This window comes from Mandrillus leucophaeus, unplaced genomic scaffold, assembly GCF_000951045.1.
Source record: "Mandrillus leucophaeus isolate KB7577 unplaced genomic scaffold, Mleu.le_1.0 Scaffold134, whole genome shotgun sequence".
Taxonomy (NCBI): Eukaryota; Metazoa; Chordata; class Mammalia; order Primates; family Cercopithecidae; genus Mandrillus; species Mandrillus leucophaeus.
In genome coordinates, this window is record NW_012101299.1 from 2435805 (window position 1) to 2441307 (window position 5503).

Here is a 5503-nt window from a genome sequence, read left to right on the forward strand (position 1 = left end):
TACACCTGTAATCCTCTGGGAGGCCGAGGCGGGTGGATCACCTGAGGTCTGGAATTCAAGACCAACCTGGCCAACATAGTGAAACCCCGTCTCTACAAAAATACAAAAATTAGTTGGGCATGATGGCTGGTGTCATCATGCTGGGATTCCAGCTCCTCAGGAGGCTGAGGCAGGAGAATTGCTTGAACCCAGCAGGCAAAGGTAGTGAGCCGAGATCTTGCCACTGCACTCTAGCCTGGGCGACAAAGCAGCCAGTCAGATTCAGTCTAAAAAAAAAAAAAAAGATTGTAAGTGCAACACTTTCGTAGGCTCTGAGAGTGTTCCAGTAAATTATAAAACCTGAGGTCATCAGGGGAGCCCCCGGATTTGTAGCAAGTTGGTCAGAGGTGCAGATGGCCTGGGGACCCCACTTGGGGGTGGCATCTGAAGCAGGGCCCATCTTGTTGGGACCCTACCCTTAACCCATTTATGCCAGAGGTCGCAAGTTTTTTGTGTGTGAAAAATCAGACCTTGACAATGACTTTGAGCAGTAGGCTATAAGTAAGTCCCACAAGCTTAGCGTTCCAATAATGGAACACTAGGCATAAATGGGTTAAACCTGTGGGGTCTGACGCTCACTGGGTGGCACTTTCAAAGTGGAAACAAAAAAAGGGAAATGAATTTTTGCTATAGACATTTTGTACCTTTTTTGAATATATTTCCTATTTACAAACAAATGAAAAGAAAGGTATTTTTAATTGTAGGAAAAACAAACAGTTTTATACGAAAGCCATGGTGCAAACATGAAGCCGACTAAAACATGGCCTAATTTTGAGCTACTGACAGAGCTTAGAAAAAGACCTTCTTCCCGTGGACAGGGAGCCCTCTCCTTCCAGAGGGGAGTCTAAAGCTTTCCGCCTGCTTCATGTGTTTCAGAAGCTCTAGCTTTCATTCTCCGTTCGATTTTACCAACCAGCCCTGAGCAAACAGACCTCCGACCCTTGAAGTCAGGAACACTTGGAGTTTCTCCGGGCAAGGCACAGGTGGCCGGTGCCAAGCTGCCCAGGTGAGGAGAGTCTGGAGGACTCACGCCTTAGGTGTGTTTGATTTCACCACCGCAGGAAAAGCCTCCTCACGTGCACCGCACGGGCTTGCAGAAAACAGCCTCAGCCCGGAGAAAGGCGTTCGGAAAAGTGCGCTCCGCTCCGTCCCAGACACTCCCTCTTCCTGGCATCCTTGCAGCTCTCTGGTTGGGGTTTTTGGGGTTTTGTTTTCTTTCTCGTTGCATCCTCATTTCTCCTCTGGGCTTTTGTGTTACACAAAACAGAAAAAAAGAGAAGAAAAACACTTTGACAGATTGTTTTATTCTGTGGCCACAGGAAATCGGAGGGGACTAAATGTGGAAGGAGCTGAGCGACTCCAGCCCTCTCATTCAGTGTACAGAGCAGCTTAGCAAGAAGGCGTGAACTGCTGGGCTGGGCTTGCATTCTACAAAACTCTGCAATTCACCAGGGTCAGCCTGGGCAGGCACTCCAAGTCCATGGCCTGCGTCAAGTGAGTCGCACAGCTGACGCTACCTGGAGGCACTGGTGTCACCGACTCTTCCCCATCTGCTGGCCCAATCTTTTAGGCTTTTGCTGTCCCCTGGTTGTCTGTGGTCCTCCCCAGAGACAGGCTCAGTCCTGCCCAGCACTGTGGAGCACCTACCCTGGTGGCCGTTCCAAGCTTCAGCCCCCTGGGCAGATCCAGGCTGAGACACCACAGGAAGGCCAGGAGAACCCCTATACTGCCCAGACAGACCCCATCCCAGCATCCACTGACGCCGCTGAACAGCCCCTTAGGGACTCTGGCCGCTGCTTCCTCTGCTTGGGGCAGCATGATGAGGCTCTGCAGGGCTGAGGAGGGGCAGGGTCCTCAGAATGACAGGTGCGTCCAAGCCACACCATGTGGCACTGTGGGTGGCCTGTCCCCCTTCTTAGCCAACCCTTTACCTAAGCATCAGTGCAGCATCGTTTGGGCCGGGATGAGCGTAGAGTTTAAATAGCCATGGTCCCTTCTGTCTGCCGATAGTGACTCCAGGGCCTGGTGGGGCCGGGCAAGGCACCCAGCTCTGAGGAAAATGCTGGACTGTCCCCTTCACATCCCTCCTCTCAAGCCCATTTGCCAGCAAGACAAGCATGAGCCCCAGTTCCCGACGAGGCTGGTCCAACGCCTCTGACCTACTGCCTGCAATGAGGATGGAGGGAGAAGCAGCACCTGGCCCCAGCCGCCTGGCCATGCAGGCCTGCCTGCTCCTGATAGAGATCAACTGGGTCCGTGACTTAGCCCTTCTGAGACTCAGTTTCCCCGATCTGTAAAACACGATGTGAAGGTGAACTTTAGGTGATGACTTGACTGGGGAAGGCAGGCCTGGGTAGCTGGTGAGGCCTCAAGTCTGGGTGTGTCTGGAGGGTGTTTCCAGGAGAGACTGGCGTTGGAATCAGTGACTGAGGAAGGACGCTCAGTCCCCAGCCTGGGCTGGTGCCACCCAGCCGCTGCGGGCCCATAGCACACAAGGCCGAGCACAGGCGTATTGGTCCCGCTCCCTCCTGGGCTGGGGCCCCTTCTCCTGCCTCTGGACATCACACTCCAGGCTCTCTGGCTCTTGGGCTCTGGGACCCCCACCCCGAGCTTGCCTGGGGATGGCGGGGCCTCTGCTGAATGGCAAAAGTGGGTGGAGGAAAGAGCAGTGGCCACTGAAAGGTGGTTTGAAGAGGAGAGAGATTGAGGAGGCCAGGGCAGAACAGGGCCAGGAAGTAAGGTGGCGGCCAAGGGGCGCCCATCAGTCCCATGACAAGGCCTGGTTTGGGGACTCCGTGGAGAGCCCCCAGCCACTGCCACTCTCAACTACACTTGTGGAGCTGGGTGGCGCACGATGACTTTGCCAGGCTCCACGACGTGGAGCTGCAACCTCTGCAGCAGAGCAGGTGGTGGAGGGCGAAGGGACCCTGTGCTCTCTGCATTTTCCCTTTCCCAAGTTCCAAGCAGAGAGCCAGGCCCAGTGCGCCTTCCTCCCGGGGATGCTTAGGATGCAGCCCAAGGGGACACCTGTGTCCCAGGCATGTTTAGGAGCAGCCTGGGAGAACAGAATCAGGTTATGTGTTGGGCTGGGAACTCTGGGGAAGCCCTGATCCTCTGTGGCACAGAGAGGAAGAGACGGTAAGGCTGATTCCCAGGATGGTGGGGGGCCTGCAGTCTGCACTCCCATCCCAGCAAAGCCTCAGACACCCAAACTCCCACGGAGATGACTCCTCCAGGCGGCCCTGGGGCTCTTGCACCTGCTTGGTAAAAGCCACTGGGACCAGCTGCCTTTCAGGGTCGAGAACAGGAACACATGCATGGAGAAAGTTTCATAAACATCTCAAACAAGTGCACTGCTCGTGTACTCAAGTTCCTGAATATAAAACTATAGTCTCCACCCCTTCCAAAGAGGCCCAGGCACATTGCGATGACATTTACAGTCATCATCATGGTTATTCTATGCATGTGGTTTCAGAGGGGAGGAATATCTGGCATTAGAAGACCAAGATTCAAGACTCAGTTCCACCCGCGTGTAGGCTGTGCGGCCAAGGATAAGTCACTAAGTCTCTACAGTCCTCCATTTGCTCACCTGTAAGTGGATTAACAACGCTTTCCAACTGCAGGGTGGTGCAAGGGGTACTTAGGACCCTGTACCAAAACTACTGCATAACACAGAGATCAACACACAAACACAAGTCAGGGTCCTCTATCCACCAGACGAGAGCCCAGGACCACACCCGCCATCTGCGGACGTTTTCCTGGGGTAGTACTTGCTCACATTCTGCTGTGCATGTAGTCACAGGGAACAGGCTAAATGAAGGCCTCTTTCATTCAGCCTGAGTTGTCCACCCAAGGAAAGACTCCAGCAAGCTTGTCTGGAGGCATATTAGAGCCCATGACCCGAAATAATTGACCTGAATATTGTGCAAGATGAAAATTCCTGGGCGTCATTCTGGCCAGATGTCCAGGAGCTGGTGAGGATAAAACTGCTAACTTGGGGAGAGAGATGGGTCGCTCCTGGGGAACCGCAGAACTGCCTTCTGCTAACTGCACTACCGGGCACCTGCCTATTGTTCTGGGAGGGGGCGCAGGAAGGAAAGTCTGCTTTTCTGTACTGGGTAAGTAACTTTCAAGGTAAGGATAACCTGACTGCACTCACTGAGGCTTTAGAACAATGACCACTGTCTGGTGCATCCCAGGATGTGGCTGTTTATCCCGAGGCTTGTTCCATTTCCAACAGATATTGATCACATCCCTTCTCCATGCTGGGCGCTGGGGATGCAGGGATGAAAAAGCACAGCTCACTCTCCTCCAACCACCCGCCAACCCAAGCGTGTGTTCCAGTGTGCTGGCACCTGCAGAGCCCGACATTCTGATGCAACCTGTGGGTGGGAGGAGGCAACACAGAGGGAGGGTCGGAAATTCCAAAGCAAAGAATCTGATGCCTCAGCTTCCCAGGGCAGGAGTCACAACTGCCCAGAAGCAACAGACAGCAAGGGCGGCAGTGGGTACTGGACATGCTAGCGGCACCGGGCCAGAGTCCACAACCACCTGCAGCCTCAGAGCTGGCCCCTGAAATCCACCAAGACAGGGCAGCCAGAGCCTCAGATTCTCAGGCCAAACCAGTCTCAATGCTGGGCAGCCTTTTCCACGTGACGTTGCTAGATCCCATCTTAAATGGATGCCGTAAATTTGTATTAACGTGGCATCTCACATTTAAGGAGTTTTTGAGGAAAGGTAGTGTTGAAAGTTTACCCTCCGGGCAAAAAAGAATGAATAAGAAGAGAAAAAGCCAATAACCTCACCCCTCTGAGGTTTAAACCACCGGCTCATTTCCCGGGATATATATTTCTCTTTCATTGAATTGTTTTGTCTCTTTTACTTAGATTGAAAACCTCGTGGGCAGGATCACGTGGCCCTTTTACCCCCGAGCATAACCAACAATAATCACTCGCTTTAAATAAATGAGTGTAAGAGTGAAGGCCTGTGTGTCTAGTAGCTACGCCAACATCTGTGCAAGTGCGGAGAAACGCCGCGGCCTCCCTTCTGTTTCGTGTTGCCTTCCTTGTGCAGACAAGAAGTGAGCCCCTTTTCCTGAGGTGGTCCTCAGGCAAATTGGGTGCCTGGGCTGGCCAAGAAGAGTGCAGGGAGGTCTCACCATGCCCCATTTGCACAGGTGACGGCCAGGCTTGAAGGGGGCCCATGGAATAGCAAAGCCCTGGAGAATGAATTCAACTGAGAAGGCGAAGGAGCAATCTTCCCCTTTTGGCATAAGGAGGGACAGGCCAGGAAATGGGCACTTGCAGAGGACAGGTGTAGAAAAGGCTGCACTTCAGGGAAGGTGACTATGAGGGTCTGAATGTTTGTATCCCCCCAAAATCCACATGGTGAAACTTAAGCCCAAATGTGATGGTATTAAGAAGTGGGGCCTTTGGGAGGTGATTACTCATGAGGGCAAAGCACT

At 53.2% G+C, this 5503-nt stretch overlaps 1 protein-coding gene across 1 annotated transcript in view; it reads right to left on the bottom strand.

Moving 5' to 3' along the window:
- Window positions 1–1148, bottom strand: part of CNPY1 (canopy FGF signaling regulator 1) — a 122035-nt gene extending 120887 nt beyond the window's left edge. Inside the window, exon 1 of the mRNA XM_011973078.1 lies at window positions 997–1148. The gene's annotated coding sequence lies outside the window, so the exon portion shown is untranslated. The remainder of the gene's footprint in view (window positions 1–996) is intronic.
- Between the last annotated feature and the right edge of the window lie 4355 nt (window positions 1149–5503).